Source organism: Erythrolamprus reginae, chromosome 5 (genome assembly GCF_031021105.1).
Source record: "Erythrolamprus reginae isolate rEryReg1 chromosome 5, rEryReg1.hap1, whole genome shotgun sequence".
Classification (NCBI taxonomy): domain Eukaryota; kingdom Metazoa; phylum Chordata; class Lepidosauria; order Squamata; family Dipsadidae; genus Erythrolamprus; species Erythrolamprus reginae.
The window spans coordinates 54,641,059-54,656,821 of NC_091954.1; positions in this window are offsets into that span (position 1 = coordinate 54,641,059).

Genomic DNA, 15,763 nt, shown 5'->3' on the forward strand with positions numbered 1-15,763 from the left:
CTTTTTTCCCTAAGTAATAGTTTTAAATAAATTTCCTATGTAATAATTTAAATAAAATTCTTTACATTACATTTCGTGATCACTAAGTATTAAATACTGCAATATGCATACGAAAAGGGAGGGAAAGACATGCTTTCAGTAAAAAATATGCATGCTTTCAGTAATAAATATGCATTTCATAATCTAAACAGGAATATAGCTGAAATATTTTACTGGATCTCAATACTTGCCAGTTCTTACTTTCTCATTAAAGGTTGTAAAATGTGAGTATAAGTATAAACTGAATATGTTATTTAATGCAATGTTTCTTAACCTTAGCAATTTTAAGATGAGTGGACTTTAATTCCTTGAAGTCCACCCAGGGGTGGGCTACTGCCACTACACCACTTGACAAACTGGCAGCGATGACCGGAGGTCCACACTCCTGAATCAGTCCTCCAGTCATCACGGATTGACAAAAAAACTCTCTGTGCACATGCAAAGGCTTCTGCACATGCGCAGAGGGTCATTTTCAGGAAGGGAAACACAAAACATGCACTTCCATTGTGATGTGAATTGGCAGGGAAGGCAAGTAGAACCCATCCCTGGACAATGGCTAAGAATAGTAACCAATCCAGATACACATGGAGCTTAGATGTTAATTAAAGTTAAATATACAGTGATACCTCGTCTTACAAACCCCTCGTCATACAAACTTTTCGAAGTACAAACCTGGGGTTTAAGATTTTTTTGCCTCTTCTTCCAAACTATTTACACTTTACAAACCCAAGCTGCTGCTACTGGGTGCCCTGCCTCCAGACTTCTGTTGTCAGTGTTTGTGCTGCTGGGATTCCCCTGAGGCTCCCCTCCATGGGAAACACCACCTCCGCACTTCTGTGTTTTTGCAATGCTACAGGGGAATCCCAGCAGTGCAAAAATGAGCACTTTGCTGGCAACGGAAGTCCGGAGGTGGGATTTCCCAGTGAGGGGAGCCTCAGTGAAATCGCAGCATCACAAAAACATGGAAGTCTGGAAGTGGGGTTTCGAGGACTTTCGTGTTTTTGCGATGCTGCAATTTCGCTCAGGCTCCCTTCGCTGGGAAACCCCACCTCCGGACTTCCGTTGCCAGCGAGGCACCTGTTTTTGCGCTGCTGGGATTCCCCTGCTGGGATTCCCCTACAGCATCACAAAAACACAGAAGTCTGGAGGTGGGGTTTCCCATGGAGGGGAGCCTCAGGGGAATCCCAGCAGCGCAAAAACAGGTGCTTCGGCTGGAAAAAGGGGTGAGCTTTGGGCTTGCATGCATTAATCGCTTTTCCATTGATTCCTATGGGAAACATTGTTTCATCTTACAAACTTTTCACCTCATCCCGGATCCAATTAAGTTCATAATACGAGGTATCACTGTATTGCTATATTCAAATTAGTACCATCACAACTGTTTAAATTATAATGGCCTATTGCTAGTGTGAATACTTAAGTGTAAGTCTAACTAAACAAACCAATTCAGCTCCCCTTTTTAAATGTTAGTTAGCTTTCTTTTCACTTTCCTGGGAGAGAAAAGGGTGGAACAGAGTTAGGCTAGGGTTCCCCAAATGTTTACTACCACACTGTAGGCATGGCTTATTTTGTGGGTGTGGCTTGATGGTCATGTGACCAGGAGGGAGTGGCTTGTCAGCCATGTGACTGGGTAGGAATGGGTTGACAATCATGTGACCGGGTGGTGGTGGCTTAAAGGTCATGTGACTGGGTGGGAGTGGCTTACATTACATTCCTAAGATAACATTTTTTAATTTTATTTTCCTTTTCTCATGCTGTGATCCATGAAAGCCTATGCAATAAGCTGTCAGAAGGATTTACAAATTGAATTCAGTGGTATATTGCATCTAAACAAATATATTTTCTTCCTATTCCCAAATCCAAATCCATTTTTCAAAATTGTGCCCAGATTTCCTGTTTTTTTAAAATTAGACAAATTGATAAGGAAGAAAACCCTTTTAAAAAAGTTCCTGACTGAAATTTTTGGGATAAACTAGGCCATGATGAGAATCCAGAGGGAGTCATATGATGGATTAAAATTTGATGAAGAACTGAAAATAATAAGAATAAATGCACAATATTCACACTGAACGAAGATAAGAAACAAAGACTCATTTGTGAATCAAAAAAGCACCAAAAAGGGATTAAGGAGATTACGATTACGATAAAGCTATGTAAGTCTAATTACGAGAGTCTGATTTGTTTTCAGTTCTGAAAATTGGTCCGCACCTCTGTAAGGTACAGTACCTTAAATAGAGGAAGAACACAAACTGTTACTGTTGTTACTAAGAAATATTTAATCCACAGTAATTACATTTCTCTGGACAATTTACACAATGATTTCAACCATAAAACAATAAAATGATAAAACAGTAAATTATCAAAAAAGTATCTAAGATTATCATCTTAACCTTTAACCACAAGTGTTGTCAGGGCAAAAAACAAAAAATGAGATGGTAAATTTGTTTACTGCTCAGAAACTAAGAACAACCTTTGGACAAATGTAGTAACAGGCAGCATTCTTTTGGTTAGATCTATATACCAGTATATAGTATCTGTGTAATCCAGAGTACCTTTGTAGTTCTCTATTCTTTTATAATGGATTTTTTAAAAGTTAATTTTTGCTTCACATCTGCTTTTATAAAGTATGTTTTCTACCTTAACATGTGCTTATTAATTTATCTATGCATTACTCTTGTTTTATGTGCTATTGGTTGAACCTCCATGAGTTTTATAAAAATAAATATTCTTAAAAGCCTATTTTGGTTTTTTTAAAATCATAAATCTACCCAGGTACCTAGTACTATGAATGAACACTAGAGAAAGAAAATCAAATCAGAACAGAGTGCTTGATGCAGAATGGACAAATATTTTTTTTTCTCAGTTGAAAGACAAAATTATATAACACACATGAAACCATAACTGTCCTACTGTGTGTGAAAAGTTGCTGAATTTTTTTCTTTAACATTATTTATTATTTATTTATTTATTCGATTTTTATGCCGTCCTTCTCCTTAGACTCAGGACGGCTTACAACATGTTAGCAATAGCACTTTTTAAACAGAGCTAGGCTATTGCCCCCACAATCCGGGTCCTCATTTTGCCCACCTCGGAAGGATGGAAGGATGAGTCAACCTTGAGCCGGTGATGAGATTTGAACTGCTGACCTTCAGATCTACAAGTCAGCTTCAGTGGCCTGCAGTACAGCACTCTACCTGCTGCGCCACCCCGGCTCATTATACATCGAATGAAAGTTGTGGGCAGAAAAGCCTGGGTGCAAATGCCCAGGGATCTTCCCACCATGGCAGCCAAGAAAAGAGGTATGTGGGATGGCTCATTCCTCAAGCGAAGCGGAGGTCCAGCTGCAGCAGCCCTGGAAAAGTGGGTGGGATGGTGACTTCACCAGCCCTGGGCGGCTGATTCAGGCAGCCCAAGGGAAGCAGGTCGAGCCCTGGAGAAGTGGGTGGGATGGTGACTTCACCAGCCCTGGGCGGCTGATTCAGGCAGCCCAAGGGAAGCAGGTCGAGCTCACACTGGTTGTAAAGGGGAACTGGCGGGCCAGTAGAAACTGAGGTCTGCTGAACTGAGGGCCATGTCATTCCCTCCCATGTTAGTTTTAATATAGCCCTGACTGTTTCCTGTGGAAAGGTCGTTATTCGGAAGAGGAGAAAGGGCTGCTAGGGACCAAGGCCACCCCCTCCTTCCGAGGAAGGGGAGGGAGGAAACCCCACTTTTGCCAATGCACAAGTCCTGTGCATCCCTGCTTTTTAGTCTTTCTAACCAAGTTGTTTGGCAGTAATTGAGGAGAGGTCTTCAAGGAAATTTATGTTTCTTCAGCTCCAAAACTGGTGATCAGTATATCTTATTTTACCTAAAACATTTACTTACTTTCTCATTTGTGTGTGTTTCACATGGCTTAAACCTCACTGTATTGCAAAAAAAGTAAGCTAGTCTTCCTCAATCCTTGCAGCAAAGAATCTGCCTGATACACAATTACCAGAGCGGGCGGGGGTGGTGGTTGGATTTAAACAGCCATGCAGTGATTATGGAGGAAGGCATCACTGTATGACTGTTTAAATGGAGCTGGCCCACCCGCTCCAGTAATTGAAGAATTTCTGCAAACGCTGAGCGTTTTTATAATAAAAATGCTCAGAACTTGTAGCAATTCTTTACCTGACATATAATTACCAGAGTGGACAGAGGAATTGGTCTCCATTTTTAAGTGGCCATGTGGTGATCACGGAGGAAGGTGATTGCTGTGTGACCATTTAAATGGAGCCCCCACCCACCCACTCTGGTAATTGTATGTCCACTGGATTCCTTTATTTATAAAAACGCTCAGCGCTTGCAGCCAGGAATCCCGGGCAGAGGAGAAGTGGCGCACACAATTACTACTTACTTGGCAGGTCAGGTCCTCTTTCTTGAAGTAAGATCTAGGCCAATGATGGTGAACCTTTTTTTCCTTGGGTGCCGAAAGAGCATATGCACATGGTATTGAGTGAGTAAGTGTGCCCACACCCATAATTCAATGCCTGGGGAGGGCAAAAACAGCTCCCACCACCCGCAGAGGCCTTCTGGAGGCTGGAAATGGCCTGTTTCCCAACTTCTGGTGGGCTCAGTAGGCTCATGTTTCATCCTCCCCAGCCTCCAAAGGCTTCCTGAAAGCTGAGGGAAGGTAAAAACGCCCTCCTCCATCCCCCCTGGAGGATCTCTGGAAGCCAAAAACACCCACTCAGAGCCTCTGTGCGAGCCAAAAATCAGCCGGCCAGCACACACATGCACACTGGAGCTGAGCTAGGGCAACAGCTCGCGCGCCATCACATATGGCTCCGCGTTCCACCTGTGGCATCAGCAGTAAACAAAATAAGTAAGGCAAGCTGGGAATAAGTAAGGCAAGATTCCTCATGATAGGATTCTGTGACGGCGCTGCTAGATATATGGAGCGCTCAGAACCAAGGCATGCATGCACAATAACTGATCAAGAACCGATCATTCTGGCAGCGCATGCACAGATTATTTAAAAAAAATATTTAAATAATAATAATTCAAAAAGATGGTAGCCCCGAGAGACCGGCAACAAGTCAGTGACATCACCAGAGGGCTACTACTGGTACGGGCACACCAGACCATGCCGGTAGGAACAGAGTGGAGGGGAAGAAAGCCAAAAGGCTCACAGTTTGTTCCTAAACCAATCTGGCAAGCTTTGGAATAATATTTAGAGCAGGGCTGCCCTGCTAACAAAGCTGATTTTGTTCCTTGTCAGTCTCTCTTTCCTTCATTTGAAATCTGTCAGACAACTGTGGATTTTCTTCAATCCTCTAACCAGTCTGCAGCTGTCAATCTTCTTGGTGTCCTCAGCTCATCCAGTTGATCCTTTCACCAACAGAATACCAGCGTCTTTCTTTTAAAAAAAATAAAATAAATAAATTTCATTCATTTTAAATCTTTAAAATCTTTAAAAACAATAATACAATGATACTTTGAGTAGTTCTGCATTGTTACATATTTTCATTATCTCTATACAAATTACATATTTCTTTATATAACATCACTTATTTTCGTTTTCTCTATACATAGACACATTATATATACTGTATTTCCTATTTTAGATCCACTGGTATCATATTTTGCAAATATTGGAATAATCAGATTCCTTTTGGTCCTGTGATTCCAAAGTGAACCGATCAGTTTCTGTACACTCATAAATCTTTTTAATTATCATATTCTCTGAAGGACTTTCTGGGTTTTTTCAGAGTTGCACAAATGTTATTCTAACTGCTGTGGTTAATGTTAAATACTTTTATTGTATTTTTTAAAAAAATTCCTAGGAGGTGGAGCTCTGTATGAATTCAATTGATGTTTGAGTTATTTCCTGTACCCATTTATTTATTCTATACCGGAATCTTTTTGTTTCAGGGCACAACCACCACATGTTAAAGAAGGTGCCTTGTGTTCTTTTACATTGCCAACAAATTGGGTTTAATTTTGGGTAAAATTTTGCCAATTGTATTGGAGCCAGTTGCCATATATATACCATTTTATAATAATTTTCTTTATACACAACTGATTTAGATAATCTAAGATTCCTATTCCATACTCGTTCCCAATCTGCCATGTGAATATTTCAGCCTATGTTTTGCATCCATGCCATCACAGGTCCTTTAATTATAACTTCATTTCTTTCATATTGTAAAAGATAACCATAAAATTTCCTCTGGGCTTGTCAGGAGTTTATTTAGAATACTAGTTCCAAGATCAATTCCATTTTCTTCCCTATCTATCTTATAACATGGATATATGACCACCAATCAATAACTATATTTTGTTTTTCTAATTCATCTCTACTTTTAAGTTTTCCAGTGCTATCCAATAGGTCCTTATATGTCATCATTTTATTTCTGTCAAATGTATTTGAATATATGAACACCAGTGTCTTTCAAACTTGGAAACTTGAAGATGTGTGAGCCTCAGCTGTGACCTGTAATAATTTCCCTCTTGACTGAAGCCTAACTATTCTGGTTCTTATATACTCAGATTTTATGTACCAGATTGCTCATAAAAGGACCTTTAAAAAAATTGCTTCCATAGCTTTGTCCTTTCACCTATTGGGAAGAAAACATTTGACCTTGACATTTATGATGCTGTAAATAACTTCTTTTTTAAAAAATCACAGCAGTTCATTCTGCCACACTAAGAAGAATCATGGGCTTCCTCTGAAAAAAAATGAATAAATCAGAGCCTTAACTGCTCCAAAACTATTTAGAATGGCAGCATGACATCTTGCTCTTCTGAGCCATATCCACCTATAGCATGTGCTCACAGCATATTATGTGGCATTTCAAGTTCTGCTGACTTTTCCCACAATGAAATGCTGCATTGGGCTCATCAGAAAATGCTCTCAATGCAGGCCTTGATTTGCTGCATTCACTGGGGTATGCCCCCAAAAAGCAATTGTATGAAAATAATGCTGGCACTATTATCTCTCGGAAGTGAAGAGATAGATCCATGTTTGATAGGGTCAAATTTTAACTTAAAATCTATAAGTCTTTAATTTATTAATTTTTATTCTGCCTTTATTACACAATAATTATTTTATTATTATAAGTATAACTCTCCAGCTATGGTAATCCCCTACTAAAGTTATCAGATAAGATGAACATATAAATTTAAGTTCTAAAGAGGGAGTAGACAAGTTAGAACATGAATTATGTCATGAACCAAACTTCACCCATTATGTAGTTGCTTATGAAAGTGGGAAAATGTATACTGTGACATGACACCCAAACCTTTCTTCGGTCTGTGTCAGAGGTGGGTTCCTGCAGGTTTGTGCGGGTCTGCCTGGACCAGTAGCAACCTGCCGGTGATGTCATGATGCACCAGTTGCGGCCCTATTTGGACAGGGAGTCATTGGTCACAGTCACTCATGCCCTCCTCACCTCAAAGTTCGATTACTGCAACACGCTCTACATGGGGCTACCTTTGAAAAGTGTTCGGAAACTTCAGATCGTGCAGAATGCGGCGGCGAGAGCCATCATGGGGCTCTCTAGATTCGCCAACATTTCTGCAACACTCCGTGGCCTGCACTGGTTGCCGATCGGTTTCCAGTCACAATTCAAAGTGTTGGTAATGACCTTTAAAGCTCTACATTGCATTGGGCCAGAATACCTCCGGAACCGCCTTCTACCGCACAAATGCCAGCGGCCAATAAGGTCCCACAGAGTTGGCCTTCTCCAGGTCCCGTCGACCAAACAATGTCGTTTGGTGGGCCCAAGGGGAAGAGCCTTCTCTGTGGCAGCCCGGCCCTCTGGAATCAACTCCCCCCAGAGATTAGAATGGCCCCCACCCTCCTTGGCTTTCGCAAATTACTCAAGACCCACCTTTATCGCCAAGCATGGGGGAGTTAAGATATTCTTTCTCCCTAGGCCATTACAAGTTATGCATGGTATGTTTGTTTGTATGTTTGGTTTTTACTATAAGGGTTTTTAGTTGTTTTATTAATTGGATTGTTACATGCTGTTTTTTTAATCATTGTTGTTAGTCGCCCCGAGTCTGCGGAGAGGAGAGGCATACAAATCCAATAAATAATAATAATAATTGTTCTGTCTGGGTCCCCCCAGACGTCAACACCAACCAAAAAGAGTATCCAGACACACTGGTAAAAAGCAAAGTCAGTTTATATAATTCAAAGCAAACACAGGTAACAAAAACTGTTCTTACAGACAGGAACACTATGAAGCTTCTCAGAGGTTTCACGAAGGCCAGGCAATAAAACAGGATTCTTGCTGGCAAAAACAACGCTGGAGATAATAAAACCCACGCCTCCCCCAAGTCTTCCAGACTTCTAGGCCACAAGCCAAGATCAGAGACGCTGAGGATCGAAGCAAGGTCACAGGACTCCCAATTGATAACTCTCCACAAGACTGTAAGGGCGGGCCTGCCTTTTCAACCCTGCTGAGGAGAACCACACCCAAACCCAGCTGTTGCCAATTCGGGGATGGAAATACCTTTCTAATTGGCCCCGTCTTTGAACTGCTCGTTGCTGCCTCATGTCTATTATAGCCTGTGCGTCTTCATCCAATGAATCCAGGCTACTAGCTGGTGAGAGCCCCCCCCGGGGGGTCTCAGGCTGCTCTCCCTCCTCCTCTTCCTGACATTCCTCTCCCCCATCTGCCTGGTCCTCCCCCTCCTGTTCACTGTCCTCCTCCTCTGGGCATGGATCCGGCAGAGATCCAGCCGGTCCCTGAGGAGCCTCAGGCTGAATCACAACAAATAATAATAATAATGATATCAGGGAACTGGTTCCGTCAGTGCTGGTCAATTTTTTTTTAAAAAAATATTTTTTTGGGGGGGGGGATTTTACCCGAGTAATTTTTCTTCTTCACATGTGCAGAAGCCAGGTTTCAGGCACTGTGCATGTGTCATCATCTTGTTTTTGGCTTTTTTTTAAACGTTTTTTTTTACTGCACTGCACATGTGCGCAGCCACGTGGCGCAGGAGGAAGCAAACCAGAAGCAAGATAAGTTAGAACCCAGCCCTGGTCTGTGTTGTAATGAGGCTCAGGCACCCATGGATAAAACTGAGAAAAGTTTTTTTTTAAGCAATAATAGTGATAATTCTGTGGATGTTTACTTGCAAATGCATCCTGTTAAACTTTGCAAACTATTGCCTAAAATTGCCTATGTCTGGTGTAATGTTGTCCATGCAATATAAAAGGCAGTATACAAACAAAAGACATACTCACAAACTAGTAAAATGTTATCTTTGAAATAAAAGGGTCAATATACATCAAATGATTCTTTCTTCAAAGGCTTTTATTTCACCACTGAGATTTAGTAAAATGTCATACAACAAAAGCAGTATGCTATAGCTATATTTATCTGCATGTTTTAGCTCTTCATTTCTCTATGTGTGGAAACACCAAAGGGCATCACCTGTGTACACAAAAATAAAGCTTCCAAGGTTGCTTGGATGTCATCAGCAGATTTTGGAGAGCATTCAAGGTCTGCACCATCTGCTTGGTGACAGATGGTTCTAAATGCCAATATCAGGGCAAATCCTAGGAAAAAAATAAGCAGTGGGGTTGCAAGTACTTATGATTAATTACCTGAAACCAACATGGTTTTACTTAAAAGAAAGGTTGTGCCAGACAACACTATTGTTTTCTTTGTTTCAAGAAGTGTCCAAGTGCCGCCTCTAAGTTGATTGAGGCAGGCAGGATTCCCTTGGGTATCATTTGTTGGGGGTCAAGGGGAAGGGAGGGTTTGTCTTTCTGCTAAAGATCCTCATGTACAATTGGTGGGCCATTATGTGACACAGAATGCTGGACTCAACACCTCCATTCAACACCCCCCTTTTGATCTAAATAAGGAAATAAAATTGTGGATGACACAAAGCTAGGGCAATTGCTAACCCCCCAAAATACAAATTCAAGATTTCAAAAGATCATAACAGATACAAACATGATTATCCAACAAAATGTTCAGTGATGAGAAATGTTAGGTTCTGCTCTTAATAAGGGAAAACTCTTAGACAGGAAAAGCTAGATGCCCAGGTACCAGAAAATAGTGCTTATGAGAAGAACTGTTGTCTTGAGAGATCACAGATTAAGCATGAGCCAGCAGTGTGATAAAGCTTTACAGTGAGAGATCAGACTTGAGATAAGGAGACATTTCCTACTGTTAAAGCAATGCAACAGCCTGCCTTTTGAAGTAATGGCTGCTAGTAAAATGTTAACTCTGAACATTAACTTGAATGTGAGGCTGACTGTACTCCATCATCAGAAGTTGTTTTTGGTTTTACAGGGCCATCATTTATCCTGCGCAGAAGGTTGACCTAGTCCTAGACCTTCAAAGTTCCTTCCAACACTATGATTCTGTGATTCTATCATTCAACTAAACTTAATCAATCCAGAATCTATCTGTAAATCTTGTTTGTTTGTTTGTTTGTTTACTTACTTACTTACTTACTTACTTACTTACTTACTTACTTACTTACTTACTTACTTATTTGATTTTTATGTCGCCCTTCTCCTTAGACTCAGGGCGGCTTACAACCTGTTACCAATAGCACTTTTTAACAGAGCCAGCCTATTGCCCCCACAATCTGGGTCCTCATTTTACCCCCCTCGGAAGGATGGAAGGCTGAGTCAACCTTGAACCAGTGATGAGATTTGAACCGCTGACCTACAGATCTATAGTCAGCTTCAGTGGCCTGCAGTACAGCACTCTACCTGCTGCGCCACCCCGGCTCCTTATCCTATTTATTTGTTCAAGAAGCTGTTTCTTGAAGAAAACTACAAGAATATTTCATATATTATATATTTAAAAATATCTTATCACCTCTGATCATGTGAGCTTTATCCAATCTGTCCCTGGAAAACAACTGCATATTTTCAAATACTCGGGCGTTACAGCAGAATACCCCAATCAGCTGTTCCCAGAGGTGAATTTTATCAAAACACATTATCCATTATGTTGTTTTTCCTCGCTCTTCTGAACGTTTTCCAGCTCAGCTCAGGAGGTCGATGTGCCCTTATAAGAACATTTCTTAGAGTTTCATATCAAAACATTTCCCAACACCAACTTGTTTTTCCCCTTTTACACTGTCTTGCAATCTCTTCCCACAAGGCCTGCTTGTTTGAAACAAAGGTTCACAGGTTTACGTATTTAGAGAAATGTTCTTATGTATAATAGGCCCTATATTTTTCTAACAGGTTCATTCCTTCCCCCCCCCCCCCACTTCTGAAACCTCCATTTCAGAAGCTTTTTTCCCTCCTGAAGCTCCATTTCAGAGTCTTGAAGTTCCTCCGTTTGGGTGGGGCTACATTCAGAGTATAAGATGCACCCAGATTTTCACCCTATTTTGGGGGGGGGGGGTTAAAGTGTGTGTCTTATACTTTGAAAAATATGGTAACATAGTTAATGTGTATAAATAACAAACTTATTTTATTTTTAAATATTTTTTGTAATCTTGAGGGGCTGCATTCTAGCTCTCCAGAGCCGCAAGTGACCTGTAGGCTTCAGGTTGGACATGCCTGTTCTAGATGATTGTTGTGAAACAGTCTGGAGATGTTGTCTCTTTGAACCTCAGGAGTCTTTTGACTATAGGTCAAATGATGAGAGCTAGATAAAGGATGTTCTTTACATACTGTCCAGTGTTCCCTCTATTTTTTTTGGGGGGGGCGGAAAAGTATAGTGTCTGAGCAGCAGTCCCTTCGGGACTGGGTGGCACAGAAATAATAAATAAATCAACAAACAAACAAACAAACAAATAAAAAACCCACCCTGTTTTGCCTCAGAGAATTTCAAAATAAAATACTGTACTGTGTGTCTATAACAGTGAGCTCATAATAGGGCAACTCTATCAATATCAAAATGCCACTTAAATAGTTGAGCTAGTTTCAAACTAGATTTTGATTTTCTTTCTCTCTTCCTTACTCCCATTCTTTTTCTTTCTCTTTTCCTTCCTCTCTTTTTTCTATCTGTTTCTCTCTCTTCCTCTCTTCCTCTCTCTCTCCTTCCCTCTCACTCTTTCCCTCTCGGCTTCTGGGCAGGTTTGAAAAACTCTGAGTTGATGATGGTTTTTAAGTGAGCGATTGCTCACTGCTCAGCTTAGAGGGAACTATGATACCGTCTACTACCCTACAATCCCTGTGTTTGTGTTCATTTGTGTTCAGTAATTTAGAGTGGATGACATTGTCTCTTCTCATTCAGTGAGTGGCCCACATTGATGGCCAAGCAGAATGTGTGGTTCTTCCTTAAGAAACACTGACATATTCAATATTTCCTTGTGAGTTACATTACTAAGCGGGGGTAGGAGCATGGGCTGTCTGGAATTTCAGGATTGTTGTAATTCACATAGATTTTAAAATAATGCTATACTCGTTTTTATTCTCTATAATAATGAAAACAACATGCACACTTCACACCTACTCTTTTCTCTAGTTCTGGTATAGATACCAACCTGTGAATGCCTTGAATATCAAAAGTATTTAAAATCTGCTCTTCATCCTAAAATATCAGGGTGACAACAAGGCCTAAAAAGTGCCAAAATGTGTTAAAATTGTAAACCAACTTTTCACATGAATAACCCTAAAGCCCCATAACAGAAAGGTTAAAACATAATTTAGCATAATATTAAGAAATATCTAGATAAGTATAGATTAACCAGTCATCAATCTGATAGTAATATCAGCTCTGGAACTGATTAGTACTAATCTGATTAGCTTCAGGGTAAAGAAGAGTAGAAACTGGCTTGTAGATTCAAAACATCATCTTCGTAGTAATCCAGTAACCCTGTGCATATATTGATTTATCCCTCAAAGTATAAAAGGAAACCTTCAGCCTTAGAAGAAGAGTGGCCTTGAGATGGTGGACTCTTCAGCAGGTCTTATCTTCTAAACAACAATGGTCTGGTATTGATCCACCATTTTTCCTTCTTTCCAGTATCAAACCATTCTTGTTCAGAAGATAAGATCTGCTGAAGAATCTACAAAAGCGACCTCCAAAGGACAATTTTCTTCCAAAGCTGAAGATCTCCTTCTACACCTTGAGGGACAAAGGTTGTGCACAGGATTATTGGATTACTATGAAGATGAGGTTTTGAATCTATTCATTTGATGATAAATATCTTTATAGGTTTATCAGGGAAAACGATCAACTTCTGCAATATTGGAATACCACCAATTTATATATCAAATTATTTCCAATGCATTCTTTCTCTATTAAGCTCAGGGAAACTATTGTAAAATGTTAGTAAATGTTAGTCATAAGACATTATGGACTCTCCTCCTGGGACCAGAAAGGAAAATACATGATTGAAAACGTGCTCTTTGAGGTGGTAGTATAATCTAATCCATTCAAGTACGAATGGTTCCCTAAGTGGGTCAGGTTAGGAATGAGTTTATAAGATTAAAAACTTATTACAAACAATCCTTGTCTTACAAACATTCATTTAGTGACCATTCAAGCTTATAATGGCATTGAATAAAATGACTTCTGATTGTTTTTCACACAACTTTTCCTGCATCCCAATGGGCACATGATCAAAATTTGGATGTTTGGCAGCTGGCTCATATTTATGACAGTTGCAATGTCCCAGGGTCATATAATTCCCTTTTGCGACTTTCTGACAAGCAAAGTCAATGGGGAAGCCAGATTCATTTAACAACATGATACTAACTCAACAACTGCTTTGATTCTTTTAACAAGTGAAGCAAAAAAGTCATAAAGTGGGACAAAACTCACTTAACTATTGTCTCACTTAGAAACAGAAATGTTGGGTTCAATTGTGATCGTAAATTGAGAACTAACTGTAATTCCTTAGGCAAAGAAAGACATGAAAGCAAAAGAGGAGTAATGACAGCAACAGCAGCATCTAAACTTCACATATTAGCTAGAATGAACCAGTAGAAATTCATATATAGCTTTAGGGATTCACCCAGTTTAGATTGAAAGGTTCTCTCTGATCCAATGCAAGCTCAATGTTTACTCATAAGTCCTATTTTTACCATAATAAATCAGTTCAGAAGTGAGATATTTTTGGAAATGCTTTAATTATTATTGCATTACTTAATGAAAAGGAATTCTGTAATCACCTATAGCATTTTGCAGAGTTTCTGACTTAAAAAGTGATTTTCACATTACTATTTATAACAAGCAGACTGTTCTATCTAATTGTTGCAATTCCTTTATTTTTACCTTGAAAAAGTGCCTGATGTTTCAGTCTGATAGCTCATAAAAAACCTGACAAATAATAGTCATTATATGTGATAGGCGTTTACTGCACATTTACATGCAAACACTTTTACCCATCCCTGCACACACACAAATATACATTTTTCTACACTTGGGGATGTTTATTTATTGAGTAATGAGAATATAAGCATATCTTCCTATTATAAAGACACATATTATTTTATATTAGGAGTTTCTATTAAAATCCAACAGGGTAGTACATATAAAATATGAATAACAAAGTGTGAAAGCAAATAATTTCTTTTAAGTTGTTATGTTTGCTATCAATCATTCGGAGTTTCTAAAGCTTGATTTAGACTTGTCTGCAACTGCACAGAGGCATCAACGCCCACCTAGGCTGCAAAGGGATTGATGGGTAAGCGTAGTTTGCAGATGATTGCAGATGGGTCAACACTTCCAAATTCCAGCTACGTGTGGAGATGCCCTTTCTGCATGCTGATTGGTTGATTTGATTTCTTGTTGGGAGGTAGGTGGAAGGGAAGGCACATTGTTGTTTGAGCATCGCCTAACCAGAATGTTAACATTTGCAAAATTATCATTGCAACAGCTACAACTGTCTACAAATGACAAGTACATATGTTTCCTGCACACATTGACGCAGAAGTCTAAATGAAGCTTAATATGAGACCCAGACAAAAGATAGCAATGGCCATAAGGTTCTTTAGTTTGAAGGTGCAAACAAACAAGAAAAAATGGTGTAAGTCCATGGCATCTAAAGCAAAGTATCTTGACATTTAAAAATCACTATAAGCATTAATCCTGTGCTTTAGAGAGCTCTCTGTATGATTAATTGAATTTGCCCTTTAAGATCACAAAGAGCAGGGCTGTCAAAGTCATGGCCGGTGGGCCAGATGTGTCAACCACTGGCCATACCCATGCCCAGTTTAGCAAAGGGAGGGAATCCTGATACATCACGTGACACTGTCGTGATGACACGAGTTTGACACCCGTGACATAGAGGATCAAGTAGTAGTGACTTTAGAGATGCTTAGGTGGAGCAGGGCCAAAAAATTGTTGGGAACCATTGGTCTAAACCAAACCTCTGGGAAGGAAGAAAACAATGAAAATTTTTACTGTTCACATTACACTTTATAAACATAAACTGATCAGAGCACATAAAGTCTTGGAATCAATGCATGAAATTAAAAAGCAAAATTACTTGTCAAGTAAAGATACTCCGTACCTTATTCATTGTTCTTTACTATTCATAGTTTGCTCTCTCTCTCTCTCTCTCTCTCTCTCCTTCCTTCCTTCCCTTCTTTCTCTCTCTTTCATCCTTTCTCTCTCTCTCTACACACACACACACACACACACACAATGTCTATTTTATTTCTTCTGAAACAGAAATTGATACCTATTGTTTTATTATACTTAAAACAATTATGATGATTGTATTCTGAGCTGAGATGATGAAAAGAAATGACAGAAGATTTGTTCTAATAAAATCATACTTCGAACCATCAAGCTCTTTCAGAGGCCACATGAAGAAG